Source organism: Lissotriton helveticus, chromosome 3_1, assembly GCF_964261635.1.
Source record: "Lissotriton helveticus chromosome 3_1, aLisHel1.1, whole genome shotgun sequence".
Lineage (NCBI taxonomy): Eukaryota > Metazoa > Chordata > Amphibia > Caudata > Salamandridae > Lissotriton > Lissotriton helveticus.
The window spans coordinates 895,809,152-895,828,212 of record NC_136061.1 but is presented as its reverse complement, the minus strand read 5'-3'; the positions used below and the strand labels follow the sequence as shown (position 1 = coordinate 895,828,212).

The 19,061-nt window shown below is 49.4% G+C and overlaps 1 pseudogene; it reads right to left on the bottom strand.

Moving 5' to 3' along the window:
* Positions 1-475: 475 nt before the first annotated feature.
* Positions 476-838, bottom strand: LOC144824778 (large ribosomal subunit protein uL29 pseudogene; annotated as a pseudogene).
* Between the last annotated feature and the right edge of the window lie 18,223 nt (positions 839-19,061).

Here is a 19,061-nt window from a genome sequence, read left to right as displayed (position 1 = left end):
AAACAGAAGCATTGTTTTTTATCCTGTGCAGCAAATACAAGATCTGAGCGTGAAGTGCCCTCCTTTGTGCCACGAGCCTTAATGGAAGAAAAGGTCCTACGATTGGGGCAGTGTGACCAATCTGACTGGGAGCTGGGGAGAGATGCCGAAATGCTGAAAATTAACATTTTGACTTTCAGGCCTACTGCCTGTTATGACGCAGGCAGCATTAGATGAGCCAAATATTATGTTAGATTAATACATTGAGCTTAAAACCAGCTGAATATATTGCAAATAGGGAATTGGACTAAAAGGTTAGGGATGCATGGCCGATGTAAGCAGTATTTGGGGTGTTTCTAGGTGCCACCCTTATTTATTTTTAGTTGCTCTGATGTTTATAATTATGGTGGTAATTCTTATACACACGATCGATATTTTTTTCATCTTCATTTTTTTAGAATACTCAATGATATTGCCTTTATTTTGTACCACACATTTAAGCTTTCACTGCAAATTTGCGCATTGGGTATAAACGCTCTTTTTCGGTCTTCAAACCCTCTTCGTACTTGTTGAGTCTACAGCGCAAAGCACAAGTTTTCTTGGGCCTCAAATCAAGGTGCTTGTACCTCTTGCCTTTGTAAAATGTTCGCAGGTTTTCCTTCTGTATCCGGTTGATGACTGTGAGGACTCTGGCAATGGATTTTCGGACAACCCGGATTTTAGACAGCTTGGATTACTCTCCACCACTCACTTTGGCAACCCGGAGCCGCGACTATTCAACCCTGAGGCCATCAAGCTGCTTCAGAAGATCTTCCTTCTTCTTACCACCACGCAGATCACGGGCCTTCATTTTTGCCATATTTGCTGCCAGCCGCCATCGGAAACGGTCCACATGATCACTGCATCCTTATGGTACAGAAAGTGTTTGTCTAGTTTGGATAATATGCCGGACATGGACAATAGAGAGCAGCACAGCTTTTAGCCTCAAACTATGAGTTATGGAAGCCTCAAACAACCCCTGGTTCAAACTGTCCATGCGTGAGGGCTAGGGAACGGCAAGGGTTGTTATACATGATTAGAGATAGACATGCAGCTGACCTCTCCACTGAAAGCTGCCACTCTTTGCACATATAAAAGCAAACTCGAACAATCAGAAAAACAGCATCAGATGCCGGATGTGGTCACTGGTAAGGAGACTCCCAGATCCAACCAATCACCTTGGTTAACGCAGAAGATACTACAACATATCTGTGGCATGCCCGCTTTTTTTTTTTTTCAAAACTGGTTTTATTGAATCGCAGAAATAAACATCCACATTGCTCCGAACCCCGGAGGGACTGTGACTACAATCACGGGTCATGCTGTGCGATACATTTAATGAAAATGCCCTCCACCCTCTACCTCCCCCCCCCAACTACCCAACCTCCCCCCCGTCCTGCAACACCCCGTCTCCTCACCACTGCTATGTGAAGTATACAATCATACATGGAAAGAGCCGAGCCTCCATATGCCTTCTACATCAGCCCTTCCTCGCCCCTTGGCGGCGGTGGGGGCTCCAGCCACAATCCCCTATAGTCCGCCCATCTCTTCCATATTTTATAATGTTTTGTAGGACAGCCTCTGGCCTCGAACACCGGCCGCTCCAGTCCCATGCAAAAGTCCAGGCCTTTCTTCCACCCGGCCACCTTGGGACCCCAGGGTCCTTCCAGGCCTGAGCCACATCACGTTTGGCCAGTGTCAGTCCCAGTAGTAGCAAGTGCCGCTTGTACGCATTCCCACCCACCCCTTCAAGCACATGGAGCAGGCCCAATTTCGCCGTGCGAGGGAGCTCCCACCCCAGCACCTCTGACAAACAGTCCCACACACCCTTCCAGAACCTCGCCAGGCCACAACATTCCCACACTGTATGCAAAAGGGTGCCCAACTCGTAACCACATCGCAAGCACGCCGGGGACTCAATCAGCCCTGCCTTCCACAATCGTTCTCTGGTATAATATGCACGGTGCAGGTATTTGAATTGTATTAGTCGTAAACGGACTGCTATTGCCGCTCCCCTGGGGGACTCAAGAGCCTCCCGCCAGTCCTCTTCCTCCAGTTCTCCCACATCCCGCTCCCAGCGATCTCTTAAGGGCTGTAGGTCTGAGGAACAGTGTGTCACTAATGTTTGGTAGATTTTGGATATTTTACGGTCCTCCAAGTCCCCCATAAAGACTTTGGCTTCTATCGGGCTGAATTCGGGTAGTGTAGTCAAGCCCACTAGCGCGGGCGTCAAAGCGTGCCTAAGCTGTAAATAGCAAAAGAACTGGGTGCGGGGCATATTGAATTCTGCACTGAGATCCTGAAAGGTTTTAAGCGTGGTGCCTCTGAGGACCTGGCCCAAAGTGGAAATACCTATTAAATCCCAGCCCCTAAACCCTGGAAGGGACATCAGGGCTGGGAGTTGCCCGTTATGCCAAAGCGGGGTCTCTCCAGTTAGCTTTCCCCACCATCCCATACGGCGCAGTGCCTGCCGCCATACCTGAAACACCACTTGTGTTGCTCTAGGCAGTCTCTTTCGCAGCTGGGGGGAGTATAAGACCGTATGCAGGGAGTCAGGCTCTATCAGGAAGCGTTCCAGGGCATACGCCGGGTCACCCCCGTCACAGTACCACCAGTCGTTCAGGACCACTAAATGTGAAGCCTGGTAATACGACAGAATATCTGAGGTCGCCAGTCCCCCACAGTATGTGGATAGAAAGCAGGTTCGCAGCGCAACTCTCGCCGCGCCACCATCCCACAAAAAGCGACCCAGAGCCGAGTTGACTAATCGAAACCATTGCGGCGGGACTGGGAACGGGTGGTTTTGTAGTTGATACAGTAATCTGGGCAGGGCAACCATCTTGAAGATAGCTGATCTACCATAAATATTGAGCGGCATGCGGGACCAGCACTTCATTTCCTGCTGCACTTTGTCCCATAAAGGAACCACGTTGCGCTCCCAGGCTATCGTCGGCATGGTTGTCAGGATCACTCCCAAAGATTTAAGGCCCCCGACCGCTCTCTGCAGTGTCGAGGCCCACGGCCCGACTTCAAAGTGATCCCCCAAAGTCCATAAGGTGGACTTCTGTGGTTTCAAGCAGAGTCCGGAGACCTCGTCAAAGATTCTCATGATGTCTAGGACCCGCGGCCCGGAGCGGTTCACGTTGGTAAGAAAGAACAGGACATCATCCGCATACAATGTGATTCTGTCCGACGGTCCCGCCTGCCACTCAAACCCCTTCAGCTGTGCATCCATCAGGACCCACAACGCCAGCGGCTCCATAGCGAGCGCGAACAAATAAGGCGAGAGGGGGCATCCCTGCCGAGTGCCGCGTCCTATCGGTAAGGTCGCCGACACCTCCCCCGCCACCCTCACCGAGGCCGTCAGACTGGTATAAAGAAGCCTGGTATAGGACAGAAAGTGGGGCCCTAAGTTAAGGTGCGGAAGGAGGGCAAATAAGTAGGCCCAACTCAGGGAATCAAAGGCCCTGTCGATATCGGCTAGTAGCAGTGCCGCTTGATCCCCGGTCCCACTCATCGCCTCCACAGCTATGTGGGCTTGTCTGATATTGTGCCGCGTCGCCCTGCGGGGCATAAATCCGGCTTGATCCGGATGGACCAATTCCGATATGTAGGGAAGAAGGCCATTTGCGAGTGCCTTAGCAAGTATTTTGGCCTCAATGTTTAGAAGAGAAATTGGCCGATAGGACTCGTGGCGGTCCGGGGGCCGACCGGGTTTACAAAAGACAACAATTTCCGCATGCCTCCAGTCCGCCGGCAGTAGGCCCTCCTCTCGTGCCGCCTCTAGGGCGGCTTTGTAGTGCGGTCCCAGCTGCAGGTGATAGCGTTTAAAAAATTCACTCGGGAAACCATGGGGCCCAGGGGCCTTACCCGTATTGAGTTCCCCCAGCGCCGTGCCCAATTCATCTGCCGAAAGTGGGGCCTCAAGGAGCTCACGCACATCATCAGAGAGCGCGCGGGGTGGGAGATCAGCAATAAATTTATCAATATGAAGTGCCGAGAGAGGGTCCCGCGGGGTGCACTCTGTCGCAAAGTAGCCAGCGAAGCTGTTCGCAAGGTCTTTTGGAGCAGCAATGGAGGCCCCGGTGTCGTCCCTAAGGCCCGGCAGGTCCTGTGCCTGGAACACCTTCTGGCAGAGCCTATGAAGCATGGTGCTGGACTTGTCGCCCCATTGATAGATCCTACTTCTGGTCGCCAACCAGATCTGGCGGGCCTCGTCTAGCTGGAGAGAGGCGTATGTCTGTTGCGCCAGCAAAAGTTGCCCTACGTCCTCCAAGTGATTCGCCACCCCACATTGAGTTTCCAGCCGCTCCACCTCCGCTGCGGCCCGCACCTGATCCTCCCGTCGTTTGCGCAGCGCCGCCGCACACCATGTTATATCTACCCCGCCCAGCGTAGGTTTCACAGCCTCCCAAACCGTCCGTGTGTCGGAGACCGAACCAAGGTTTTCTTCCCAGTACTGGGCGATAGCCACCTCTAGGTGTTGCTGGTACGCCTCTTGCTGCAAATGCCAGGTGGAGAGTCGCCACCTGAATGGGCGCCTCTCCCTGTCGAGGGCAACCTCCACAACCACGGGGGAGTGATCCGAAAGTCCCCGCGGCCGGATGACCGCCGAGACCACCCTGGTAATGACCGCGGCGGGAACGAAAATGTAGTCCAGTCTCGAAAACGAGCGGTGGACCGCCGAGACATACGTGTATTCCCTCTCATGGGAACTCACCATGTCATGCAATTTAGTGGGGTTATCAACCGCGGGGTCCCCCCGGAGTCTGAGGTGATCAAGTCGACACTGCATGACATCGTTCCAGTCCCCCCCTATCACCGCAAGGCTCTCAGGGATCTCGGCCGAGACATACGTGTATTCCCTCTCAGGCCACTCACCATGTCATGCAATTTAGTGGGGTTATCAACCGCGGGGTCCCCCCGGAGTCTGAGGCGATCAAGTCGACACTGCATGACATCGTTCCAGTCCCCCCCTATCACCGCAAGTCTCTCAGGGATCTCGGCCCACACTGTGAAGAGTTTTTCGATCAGGGCCCATTGCAGCGGGGGTGGAGCATAAACTCTCCCAAGAACCACCGATTCTGAGCCCACCGTCCCATGCACAAAGACATAGCGGCCCTGGGGGTCTATCCAGTGTTTGGTGTGTTTAAAGGCCAGTCTACGATGTATCAGCAGGGCCACCCCCCTGGAGCCTCTCCCAAAGCCCGCGTGGTAGACCTGATCATACCCATATCTCTGTAGGCTCAGTGCTTTGTTACCCATGAGGTGTGTCTCTTGCAGCATCAGGACATCCACATTTTCCTTCTTCCCCTGTCGCAACACCACCCCCCGTTTGATCTTGTCTAGCATACCCCTCACATTCCAGCTCATCACTCTCATGAGGGCACCAAGTTGCGCCCGCCTAAGGTTTTCAGCCCCCATCTAAACGCAGATGAATTTGTACATCAGGCAAAAGGCTCAACAAGCGTAAACACCACAACAGCATCTTTCGAGACAATCGTGAGCAGGACAGCCCTCTCCCCCCACCTCCCTCAGGCCCCAACCCCCCCACCCCAACTGCATTCAACTTCCCACAACACCCCCCCCGCCCCCACCCCATACCTCAATGAACAATGAAGTACCTGTCGCGGTTTTGCGTGACTCCTGCCCCCAACATGAGACAGACCGCCCACCCCACCAATGGACCCCCATCGCTACCCCAAAACCCCCCACTAACAAACTAGACCTAACAGAGGGGTCAAGCCCGCCCTCCTTAAGCCGTCCCCCCACCCATGCCCCGAAACCACAAAGTTACTTGTACAAATGAAGTCCTTTGCTTCAGTCCGCCACCGCCGTTCAGATCGGGGGGGGGAGCGAACCTTCTCCCCTCAAATCTCAATGGAGCCATCACTTGTCGTTGCGGTAGCTAAGACGCCGGATATTGAGAGTCAGGAGCCCCAGTAGTTCCCGCTGCCCCATCTTCCGTGGAGGGGTTTTTCCTAGAGCGGGACCTCCAATTGCTTCTGCTGCGCGACCGCCGTGGAGTCCGCGGGGGTCCAGACGTGGAGGAGTCTGACTCCCGACCCGGGGGGGTGTGCACTCTAATGCGGGCCGTCTCGTCTGTCCAGGCGAAGACTTCCTCATGGGTATTAAAGAACAGGGTCCTGGATTGAAACACCACCCGCAGACGGGCCGGGTAGAGCAGGGCATATTGAATTTTCAGACCCCGCAGCCTCGCTTTAGCTTCAGTGAAGGATTGGCGCTGCTTCTGCACTAGCTTAGTGTAGTCCGGAAAAATTAGGATCTTATGATTGTCATATAGCAGAGGGTCCTTCAGACGGGCTTGTCGCAGGATCGTGTCGTGGTCGTGATAGTTAAGGAGCTTGGCTATCACAGATCGAGGGCGTTCTCCCACCGGCGGCTTCTGGGTCAGCGCCCTGTGCGCCCGTTCGACTATGAAGCAGCGCGTTAGGGACTCTGGCGGCATCCAACCTTCTATCCAGCTGGTCAGGAAGGCCTCCATATCACCCTTCTCGCAATCTTCCGGAAAACCCACAAACCGTAGGTTGTTTCGTCGGGCGCGCCCTTCTGCATCCTCTGCCCTCAGGGTAAGGCCCCTCTGGATGCCCTCCATGTTGGCCACCTTCTTCTTAAGGGTCGCGACATCCTCCTCCACAACAGTAATCCTAGTTTCGGCTTCCGATATGCGGGCCACTGCGTTGCGTAGGTCTTGGCGCAGCAATGTCACATCAGCTCCAACCGCCCCAATTTTTGCATCCAACATGTCCCGGGATTGCGTTATCGCCGCCATGAGGGCTGCATTGTCAGGGACAGACGCAGGAGGGCCCCCAGTCGCTCCAGCACCCCCCGGCGGTCCTGTGAATTTGTCTATGGTGCCCTGTTTGGAGGTGTATCCGCTCTTGCCGCCCCGCGTCATAGCTGCCAAGGTATGTGGAGGTGAGGTCCAAGGTGTTAGCTGCAGGACCAACAAGGCGTAGGAGGCCCCCCTCTCGGCCCAAACTCGCCACTACTTAGGGCGCCACTCTCATGCGTTTTGGCTGTACCTCCACTGGGTTGCCTTCCCCTCCAACAACCTGCAAATGGGCCAACGCCAGGACCAAGGCCACGTGTGTTGCTCCGTATGGCGCTCTCCAGGAGGGGGCCACCACCTCCGACCCGCAGGCCGTCACCGCCGAGCCAGTCTACAGCCCCCACAGGGCCTATTTGCTGCGAGGCAGTGTATGGCCAGACTCCACTGCTTGTCGCCTCCTCCGCGTATCGGGGCCTGCCCTGTGGCCCTGCAGCGGTTCCGTGCCCGGAGAGGAGAATGTCCAGTGCACCACGGGGGGGGACGCCGGAGTCGCGCCCCCAGGCCAAGTGTCTCAATCCCCCCCCTCTTGAGCAGCACCCAGGATCACCACTCCGTTGCAGGAGGGAAGCCAAGTTGTTTCGCCAGGGAAGGAGGGGGGGGGCACTCCACCGCTTCACAGAACGGCCGCCGCCGCACATCGCGGCAGCCCGCCCAGCCGCCGATCCTGCTCGCGAGTTAGCTGGTGATGCGGAGCGGGGGCCCTCAGCAGTCTATCTGCGGCTTCCTCCCCAAGTGCGTCCCGGGTACCTTCTCCGCAGCCGCCTCCGCGGTTTCGATGGCAGGGACCGGCTCCTTCCTCTGCAGCACGCCGGCCGCGCCCCACTTCCGGTCCGCTGCCGTCAGGCGAGAGCCCCGGCTCCACTCGTGGCCGCAGGCCACACCGCTCCAGGGCCCAAATCGCCGCTCAGCAAGCCTCCACAGCCCGCAAACAATCACCGCTGCTCCGCTGCAAGGTCCGGTGGGCGTATCCGTCGGTTCGGGCACTTGTGGGTGGGGGAAGCAGAGGATAACTACAGGATATCGGATCGGCGGGACGGAGCTCTCTCAAGCTGCGTCCGCCATGATCGCCGCCTTGGCCACACCCCTTCATGCCCGCTTGTTTTACATTATCTCAAAATATTTTCCTATTAAAACCTTTGATTTACTGTGCTCCATTGCTCCCCATTCCGCATAGCATCGTATACCTGGAAACGTCAGTATAAACACAAAATTCAAGCTTATAGAAGTGATGTCAGTGGTAAGAGGCAGATACACTTGGTCTGTTTAAAGATTTCCCACAATGCTTTTCTTCAGAGGACCTCCTCGAATACACAATACGATTTGAGGAATGGGTTCCAGTCCCATTCTCATGGGCCTTCCAATTTTGAGATAACGGATATTAAAGCTTACTATATCTAAGGGTACTCTGGTATGTTAGGATTTGAGTGTATGATCTGCAATTAACAGTATATGTTGTTAGCAGTGAGAGTTTGGCTCACTGAGCCATCTTGCAGCTCATTTAAATTGTTATGTTTGTCTGATCATTCGCTGAAACTCAATATCATCATCATTGGGTTTGGACTGAAATTGTTAAACTGTCTCCCTTCAAGGACTGAGGAATTTGACAACCGTAACCGTTTCTAAAGCTAAACAGAATCGAAAATAATATGCGGGAGATTTGATGGGCGTGCTGCACCTCCAGTTTGTTATTAGGAAGAAAATTCAATAGATTATGCAAAAACCTCTCAAGAAGTTTGATCGACTAGAAGGGTCTGATCAATGTTAGAAAACCGTTCAAGTAAATTGAATCTTGCTCAGGCGCTTGAGTACCCCTTAAAGGCATGTACACAGACCCTTTGATACATAACTGAATACGATAGCTGCGGGAATGACAGCCACTGTGACCACCCTTGTAAAGTACTCATCTGAGAGCCATGAGGATGTAAGAATCTTTGACAGTGTAGTTCAGTTGTCTAAAGTATACGCAATCCTATGTAGTGTGACTCTGGTATAATCTAAGCATACCCTGTCAATAATAACAGCTATTAACTCTGAAGAAAGGACCTTTGTGGTTCCAAAAACTGCTCAAATTAATTTCAGCTAAGCATATTACAGCAAAACCAAACTCAGTTATCTCCTTAGAACACCGATAAAGGAACTGTATACTAAACGACACATATTTATGAACAGGATAATTTATTATTTCTAGCTGCAGTGTTAAAATATTTGGGTTGCTAGTTATAAGTATCATTCTTATGGTATGCACGTTTAACATTATCTCTTTGTCTGCCTTCCTCATCCTAGTCCTTCTCTTGTGAGATTTGCCTCCTTACACAGATAGAATTAATTTATTCTAACCCTAAACTAAAACACATAGGGGCAGATTTATGATAACTGGCGCATCCCCAGGGATGCGCCAGTTATTTTACGCTGCTGCTCCGCCACCCATGGCGCGCCGCATTTACAATGCGGCGCACCATGGGGCAAAAACGGCACAGATGCGTGACGCATCTGTGCCGTTAAGGTGGCGCATTGCTGGAGTTGCGTCGCAAGCGCGACGCAGCTCCAGCAAGGCTCGGGGGTGCCCCATCTTTACAATGCTGCGTCAAGACCTACTCCTGCTTCAAGCAGGCGCAGGGTTTTGACGCAGCATTGGCCTGAAAGTGACTGAGTGAAATCTTATAGATTTCACTCAGCCACTTTTGCGAGGCGCTCCTGCCCCGGAACGCCCACCCTGCACCGGAACGCCCACAAGTGGCGCAGGGCTTTACAACGTGTCGCATTTGCCTAGATGCGTCACGTTGTAAATGGGTCATAGGGATGCGCCACGTTTACGCCGCAGTTGCGTGACACAAACGTGGTGCATTCCCAACATAAATCTGCCCCTTTGTGGCCTATTCACAAACCCATTTTGGAGTATAAAGTAGCACTTATGTTGTACTCTTTTATGCACTTTTACACATCTTTGTGAGTTGCCACTAAAACATCTAAAGAGGGAATGAAATGGGAATATTCAAAGAATATTCATATGTAGTTAGTACAAACAGAATGGACTCAGCCCGCTTTGCATTTTTGATAATAAGGAGTTGAAATGTGTTCTAGGTTATTCACAAAGACAAGTATGAGAAGATAAAGGAGTATTCCTGTAATAGAACTCTGTCGCTGGCACTCTCACTAGGGCTCAGAGTAATGAAAATTACCAGTAAGTTATCAAGGCATTATTTCAGCTTGTTCTGACTTATTACTGTAGAACCATAAAGATCAAATAGCTGTAATGCTTATTGCCTATTGGTCTATAGAGTCAATGGTGCTTGTGAGCTTCATACAACCTATGGGCATCTGTATGGCAGGCCTGAAAGTTCATTAGGTGTTGGAGGAACAGTTTCTACGTTCGACCATTGTTAGAATCGGCTGGTCTCTAGTTGGCAGAGGTATACACTTCTGACAAATAGGGACCCACCTCCTCTAGTCAGGGAAAGGGGATCACACACTCAGATAACCCCCGCTCACCCCCTTGGTAGCTTGGCAGAGCAGACAGGCTTATCTCAGAGGCAGTGTGTTAAGCATTTATGACCACATACAGTAATAAAGTGCATACACCACAAATGGACGCAACACAGAAGGTATTATAAAAATAAGGATGTTTATATAAGGCTTAGCACAAGACCAAATAACGACAAAAATATACCACAATCTCAATAAATACTCTTTGGAATGAAAAATAATAGTTCAGGTAAAGTCTCTTCTTAGTAAACAGTTCTTTAGCAACAAAGGTAACTCTTCTTCTCTAAGCACAATTCTTGGCAACAATGTGACCCTCACGGGAGTCACACGACGTCGAGGCAAAGCTATTCCAAAGGTTCGCGTCGACCGCAAGGAGCGCTACGTCGAGCCCGGAGTCGAAACAGACCCCCCAAACACAGTACCTTTTTAGAATGAAGAAAACGATGATCCACGGCGTCGAGAAGTATCGGCGTCGGGGCGTTGGCGTCGATCGAGCCTCGGAGTCGGGGCTGTCCGCAGCGGCGTCGAGAGATGTCGGGCCGGAGCAGCGTTCACGGTGGCGAAGCAGGATACGGTGTCGTTGTCGATGTCGTCGTTGCAAGAGTGAGCAGCGCTCACTGCGTCGAGAGGGGCTGTGGTGTCGAGGCGATCGGTAGCGGCGTCGCTACTGGCGTCGATCGGGCCCGACGGCCGGCGTCGAAGGTGCGGGACACTGGAGTCGTACTCACGATGTCGAGCTGGATTCGGCGGCGTCGGCGGCATCGTGATTGCTGGTTTCTTTAGGTGTGCTGGACTCCCAGGTTCCAGCAACAGGCAATTTTAGCAGATGGTGAAGTCCTTTAGCCCTGTGACTTCAACAGGAGGCTGGCACTCTTCCAGCCCTTGGAGATTTTCTTGGCAAAGCTTGAGAGTACACACTCAGTTCCTCTCTCCTTGTTCCTTGGCAAAAAATAAAGAAGCAACTGCAGGATTCCCCCCAGCAAACAGCACTCTGGCAGAAGGGGTAGGCAAGTCCTTGGATCAACCGGCTTCTTGTCCTTGGTATAGGTTTCCTTGTCAGAAGTGATCTAAATTCTTTGGTTCAGGGGTCCTTCTCTTATACCCCTTTTCTGCTTTGATCCCTTTGTCCATGCAGGGGGATTTCCCCCATCCTGGGTTTGTTGTGGGTGTTGCCAGGCCGAGGCACCTGGCCTATTCACTGTGCAGGGCAGAGTCTTCAGCCGCCCAGCAGGAGGTGGAGCCAGTATTGTCACTGGCAGGGGCAGGGCCATCAGTCGCCCGGTAGTAGGTGGAGCCAGTATTGTGTCAGGCAGGGCAGGCTTTCAGGAACTACTCTTCCCCCACTCTAAACGCAAATGCCTCATTCACCCCACACTGACTCATTCAGACCTCTGGAGCCACCCAGCTCCTGTCACACAAACAAAAACCAGCAGAGACCGGTAGACAGTTAGACAAGAAACTAGTCACTTTCTAAAAGTGCAAGTTTCAAAACTCAGAATCTAAAAATCATCCATCCTAAAGGATGTGTTATCAAATTCTGAGTTCAGGGATACTAAACTCGATTTTACACCAAGCTCTCTGAGTCCGTTTAGGATTATATAGTGTAATAATCCCAGCAGCCCAGTCTGGCCTAAGGAGAGCAGGTAGCCTTACAATAGTGAAAAACGAAAAGGGCTGTAATTCACTATTAGGACATGCCACACACATCAGGGCTTGTCCTACCTTATGCTTACAATGCACCCTGCCCTTGCGCCTACCATAGGGGTGACTAACATAAAGTTAAGGGAAGGTTTTAGGGACTGGCAAGTAGGTGTACTTGCGCAGTCAGCATGGCAGTACCAGACTGCACGCAGGTTCTGCAATGGCAGACCTTAGACTTATTTTTCTAGGCCGCTTCTGTGGGTGGCACAACTAGTGCTGCAAGCCCACCAGCAGCATTTGTATTTACAAGCCCTGGCACTCCTGGTGCACTATACTAGGGACCGACAGTAAACCAAATAAGCCAAACATGGAATCCAATTAATGTATCAATTTAACATAGGGAGCACTCGCACTGTGGCACTGATCAGCAGTGGCACAGTGCCCAAAGCAATATTCCAGCAAAACATCGTAAACAGAGGAGGCAAACAGACAAAAATGGAGGAGAGACTCATGGCAATGATGCCAGATCTAACAACCATGATCATAATTACACAAGTTACACAGGAGATAATTCCATGCAAAGATTGTTGTACTTATCCTTCGACCTACTTTTTCAACTCTTTGTCTCCACTGCTAATTTTCAGGTTATTGCAGAAATGATACTCAGTAGTTTGAGAAAGTTGTAAGGGTTCAACATTCTGCATATTACTCGAAAATCTTCATTATGAGTGTTCTGGTTTTTGGTGCAGGAGTAACCAGAGGGCCGGAATCTCTGCTTCCAGCTGGTATTCCCAGCCGGGGCCTGTGCAGGTAAGAGGGGTGAGCGGGAGAGCCTGGTAGGGGCGGGGGGAATTACGACTGAAGCTGGCGAGGGAAACTCATTATTTATTTAATTTTCACTCGTGGTCATCTGTCGAATCCCCCCCAAACCGGCCCCACGCCCTACTGCTTTTACCTGCACGGGCTGCTCCTGGGTATTCCTCCACCAAAAACAGTAATTCTGACTTTTTTCTGCAGAATGAGAGATAACCACGTATATGCGAAAACACCAGGGGGCTTATTTACAAGGCCCTTGCGCCACTTTTGCATCATTTTTAACATGGGAAAAGTGATGCAAAAGTGGCGCAAAGGGGCTTGTAAATCTGCCCTCAGGTCCTTTTCTGAGTGGTTTTATCTGATTTTGCGGGTCATGGCAAGCTTCAGGCTGTCTGGGGGTGCACTGTCTGCTCCTCCTGTACTACTGCAGGCTGTGCTACTGCCCCTGGATCTGCCACAGCAGCATTAAACAGGGCCTGGCGTCTCCAATCCTGAAATTATCGGGTCAGGAGTTTGTGGTCTTAATTATTGTGGGCCTGGACACACTAAAGCATTGGAAGTGTCAGAACTTCAGTTATCGCTCCAGGGGAGGAAGTTCTCCCACTCATAATGCGGGTCTATATCTAGAAGCTCCAGAACCAGCAAAGATGGTTACTTATTTTCCTAGCTCATTGTTCAAGTTCAGCCGGAACTGATCACCATCCACTGATCGAATAATGAGCTGTACCTCCCTTTTAGGAGAGCGCCCCATCAATAGGAGCGGCTTCTTGAAACAGCAGTTGCCGTGCCTGCTGTCACTTGGCCTTGTGTACAGTCCCTTTGTTGGCCAATCAATGGAAGAGCGCATTTATTCCCTTTGTATGAGTAGAGGTCATGACTCCAGCATCCATTCTCATGATTGCCATCTTTGTGCTTGCTAAAAAATAAGCTACTTCAGCAGAAGCGTGCACGCCTACAGCCCAGCGATTCAATGGCCAATCAAACTGTGTGCTCTTTGGCAATCCGCTTCAGTGGAAGGAAGGATTCTGAGATATGAAGAACGGAGTCTGATGGGACCTCTCATTCATCACATTTTCATTCAATTACGTTTTCACTGAGCCAAAATCAAAAAGTGCCCTTTCCTTTCCTTCCAATTGTATCATTATAACATTTTCTTCTGGGATTCAATCGCTATAGCAGATTTCAAACTGGGTATGAAAGGTGGGTTTAGCTTGCGGAAGGGTGGCAGTTGTTGTAGTTTTGGGATATTTGGAGTGGAGGTGCTAGGTATTTAATGTCCCTTGCCCAGTAGAAGGTTAGTAGTAAAATTAGTAGGTGGAAATGGGTTTTGAGATTTTTTGTTTAAATTGTTCATTTGAAATAAATATTATGATCGTGCCTATATTACAATTTTTTTTATATATTACAGTTAATATTTTATTATTGCAAAAAGAGTTTTATATGTTTTACTGTTTGCTTTTTTTAACTGAAGGAATTTGATTTTCAGTTTAAATTCTAAATTGCTTTTTAGATACGTTTGCAGAAGATGGAATTGACTCCCTTAAAGCAGCAATAAATGTGACCGGAATGCTAGGCCAATTCACTGCTAAACAATAATGAAACGAGCACTGCTAGGTCTCTTCCACCGAAATGGCGCACAGGGTAATCTGAGAAATTATACAGTTTCATCAGTGCCACATGCATCCTATGGCGCTTTAAATTCACCTGTGGGCCCAGCCGTGCCTCTTGGCATGACTCGCTTAGATTAGTTAGATAGTAAGGGATTGATGGCATGGTAAAGTCTATTGGGACCACTCTCAGCTAAATCCTTTCAGTGCTTTCACCACATTTATGCCACAGCAAAAACCATTGTCTGACCTACTCCACTAGAGACGGTTCAACACAGACTATTAGGCCATTTTCCTTGTAAAACCAAACACAAATATTTCATGTTGCTTTTCATTCTGTTTTTTTGGCCTCAGTGAAATGCAACGTGATTCCCTGTGGCACATCTATCTCAGGACCAACATCTGGGCCTGCTGTTGCCACTTAGGGCCCAAATACGAATATGGCAGTACAGAGGCGGGACTGCCAACTGCCGCACCGTCAAACCCGCGAGAGAACCAACTGCCATATTATGACTTTTTTAGTCACTGGAGGTCTTGAGGCAGTAATATGCTTGACAGGACTGCCACAGTCCTGCCAAGAATATTCTGACTTTCCTCACCGCCACTGATTTCATGAAGGTCTTTTCTCCATTAAAATAGTGGCGTTGGGGAAAGAAAGGGGGCCCTAAAGGGCAGGAGCGGCCTGTTCAGGTACGAGCGGTGGGCCCTGTTGGGGGGGAGATTCGATAGACTACCACGAAAGAAAATTAAATAAATAGTTAGAATTTTCCTTCTTTATTGTCTGTCAAAACCCCCCCACCCGGCTCCACCGCTCTTACCTGCACAGGCCGCTGCTGCTACAGCACCCCTTGTGCCTCACTCCATGTGTATGCACACAGGGCGCCGGCCCCCTGTGTGTATGCACCCCCAGTTCCAGCAGGACATGGACTTTACATCTGAAATCAGTGGCGGTGAGGAAAGTCAGAATATGCTTGGTGAGACCGCGGCAGTCCTGTCAAGTATATAACTGCCTCAAGACCGCCGTGTCACCAACAGGGAATGACGTTACCCTGGCGGAGTCGATGGTCCCAGGGCGGCATTACCGCCAAGGTCATAATGTGGTGGTCAGAAGACGCCACCGCCGCCCCACCGCCAGACTCGTAATTAGGTCCTTATAGTGTTACCCTCACAGACACCAAAGTGATGGATGGAGAAATCACTATAAAATATAACTCAATGAAAATTAGCTTGATAAAAATAAATAGATTTGCTCTATCAACTGACCAGACACCTAATGCTGGCTGACCAAACCGGTTGTACCCTTCCACTGGAAAGATAAAAACACTTAGGTGGAAGATCCTTCAATTTTTAGGGCTGTTTGCTCTGGAACGTAATTTCGCCCTACTTTCCCCACTGGCACAGATTGAGTTGTCCCCCCCCACACCCCCCCTCCCCCCAACTCCCTTCATTGCCTTGTTCTACCCTCTTCAAGTCATTTAGTCATGCATTATGACTTTAGCTGCCTGCATCTCAAGGAATAGTAGCCAAGCCTTTAGAGGTCAAAAAGCTCTCTTCAGAAAGTATTGCGTAGAGGAATGGAGCAAGGAGTGCTGTGGCTCACTGGTTAGAGGCGGCAGACCCGGAAGCAGAGGACGGCCCAGGACCAGGGTTCAATTCCCGACGTGGCAGGGTCGTGGACCAGGGTCAGCGGACTCGATAATTCTCGCTTCGGTGCCTACTCTAACCAGGGATCACACTCGGCAACTCTGGGCATTAACTTGCCTCATCTCCACAACAGCCCCCCACATACGCCGGGGATGCCTGGTTTCACCTTGGAGATACCCAGTAGGGACCATCTCACAGGGAAAGCCAGGACGGGTTCCCCAGCGGTCTACAGCGCTGGGACGCCCCATTGCTGGGGTAGCCATGCGCTTTACAAGACAACATAACACACACACACAAGGATTTTCAGCCATCTTTTAATGTTGGCAAGAGCAGCCTTTACCGCGCCTTGTGAAAGTGTTGGCCCTGGGTGCCTGCTCTCCTATGGACTTCTGGAGAGCTCTGTGTGAAGAGAGAAAGTACGTCACTTGCTTAACCATATTCATTAGCATTTATATATGAAATTATTAACATTTTGAGTTTTGAAAACAGGACACTGATCTGCTTCGTATGCATTACAGTAAAAACTTTGGCCATCTTTTTAACCTGGGTGTTGGTCGAGTCAGGAAAGTGGGGAAAGGCAACATGTTTAATATTTGCATACAGGCTTTCAATCATCTACGCGTTTGCGTGGACCAGTGTGCCAGGCATTTTCATTAGAATTTTTCTTTTAATCTGCACTTGAGAGTTTCAAATCTAGAAGAACGCAACTGAAACTGTCATCCTTTGAAAGCCAATAAAATGAGCACCATTGACGGGTGGAAAGCAACAACACTTTCTATATAGATGGCGCATGCTGTTACCATTAACCGCGCGTGTAGCGTTCCTTGCTATGAAATTCTCAATCATTGCCAGACAGATGCCTTTTTGTCACAGACAAATGTGGCATTGTTATCACAGTATAACTATTCTTTTGACTGGCTGTTAGGAAATGGCGGTGATAGAATACGATGGAACCATACGAATTGGACGCCATTTTATGGAAATATAGCCTTCTCGTGACAGTGTCTATTCAAGACGGCTCCTGGCAGCTACAAACAAATTGTTTTAAGATTGTCGAACAAGATGTTTGTGTTTCCATTTTTAAAGGCTGTCAATGTAGTCATTTATATGTAAAACAACAAAGTGGTGCCAGAGGGTCAATCATAAAAGTGAGGGCTTCTAATGTACAAAGTACAAACAAAGAAACAGTGGGCCCCTAAAGCTGACCTGTGAATTATGGTGTGTAATGACAACCTAGAAAGATAGTCAGAATCACCCATCAGTCACCACTCTATACCGCCCTTCATCATTTGGGATATTTCCAAAACATCCATATAGGTATGTGTTACTCAGTAACAGAAGAGCCCTGGATGGAATAAGGGCTCTTAACTGAGCGGACGGAGGTATGATCGGCCACTACTCTGTACTGGCGAGTGGTCAAAAAGTAAGGTGACTAGATTAGTGCAGTGCAAAAAATGTGAAAAAGAAACAATAACAGTGTGTGTAACTAAAATTGGATGAGGGAGCACAGAAAAGACTTTATTCAGATGGTGCTCGCTCCGCCAATATTAAAAATTGTTAAAGACAGTTAGAAAAATATACTGTCTAGACGTGGAACTGTGTCGACATGTTTCAGCAACCAAGGGACACAATTGTCCTTGCTTTCATCAGGACCTTACTAACAATAAAGTGCTACTGCATAAAACTAAAATAATGAGTGACAACTAAGATAAATATAATAGACAAGTACAGAGGTCACCTGCAATATCCAAGTGACTGGTCTCGTCAAGGACTCACAGCTTATGTTGTTCACATGGCTTGTAAGTAGTGAAGGCCTCACCCCACCTGCTAGTGGCTCAGGGATTAGAGTGAAGCACCGCTCTCTCCGTCGGTACTTCCTTGTTGGCATCTGATCCAACTGGGGAGGCCATTTATATGTAAACAATAGTTAATTCGTTTTGAATCATATTTCAAACAATACGCATCTATGATTTTAGCTAAGTTATTAACTTTATAGTTTGATTAATGAAAACCACTGTAAATATGTTAAAAAGGAATCAACACGTACCTTTACCCTGGGCCTGAAAAACTGAAATTTAAAGAGGGTAAGCAGGTCGGTAAAATTATGAAGACCAATACATATTAATGTTCCATGTCTTCTGGTAAATGATACAATGATTAGCAATACATTTTTAAACAAAATAGGCAGGCGGTTAGGAGTTAACAAATACAGTCTATCACTATATGCATGCATATTGAATTTTGTCTTCGTCATAATGCCTTGCCAGCTTTTCATTTGCCCCCTTATTCTTTACTGCTAGTCCACTGCTACTCTTACAGAATACAAATATTTCACTTTTTCTGGAACACTGCCAATCTCTGGTATATAAGCATCAACATCATACAGTCGGAAGGGAGACCATGGTAAAGAGAGGAGAAGCTGAGCCTTTAGCAGGAATGTAAAAGACTAGTGTGCTCCACACAAGGGTCTTTCCCGCCTGCCGTAAGTTTTGTTGCGCACTATAAGACATCTGACGCAGCTTCCTTTTGATGGCTTTTTGTACATGGACATTCATTGTGGCTCCAGGAGAGTCTGCTGGAGCCATGTGAGAACAGGGTGGGTGGATGTGGGGAAATGTTGGGCTCTAAGAAAGGATCTGCTGGGGGACATATGAAGGTCCGTTGATAATGGTGAACCCGTATTACTTTGGCAAACTTAACTCAACACGCTGCCCTTCGGCATTACTGATTCACTTACTCTGCTCATACTTAGAAATCTAAATGTAGCATGGAGGTCGGGGTTAACACAAGGGTACTTATTATTACATTTTATCTAAGTTTGTGGTTAGCGTTAGCATTAGTTTAAGTGTAAGTTTACTTAACTAATGCCAATTTAATTTATTATTCTTGTTATGGGATTGTCTTCTACATGGTAAATGGGCATGTAGTCCTGCCATGAGTACCCCACTGCATGTGATACTGGTGTCCAGATTTTTGCTTGGTCTTGGTACCACGCTAAT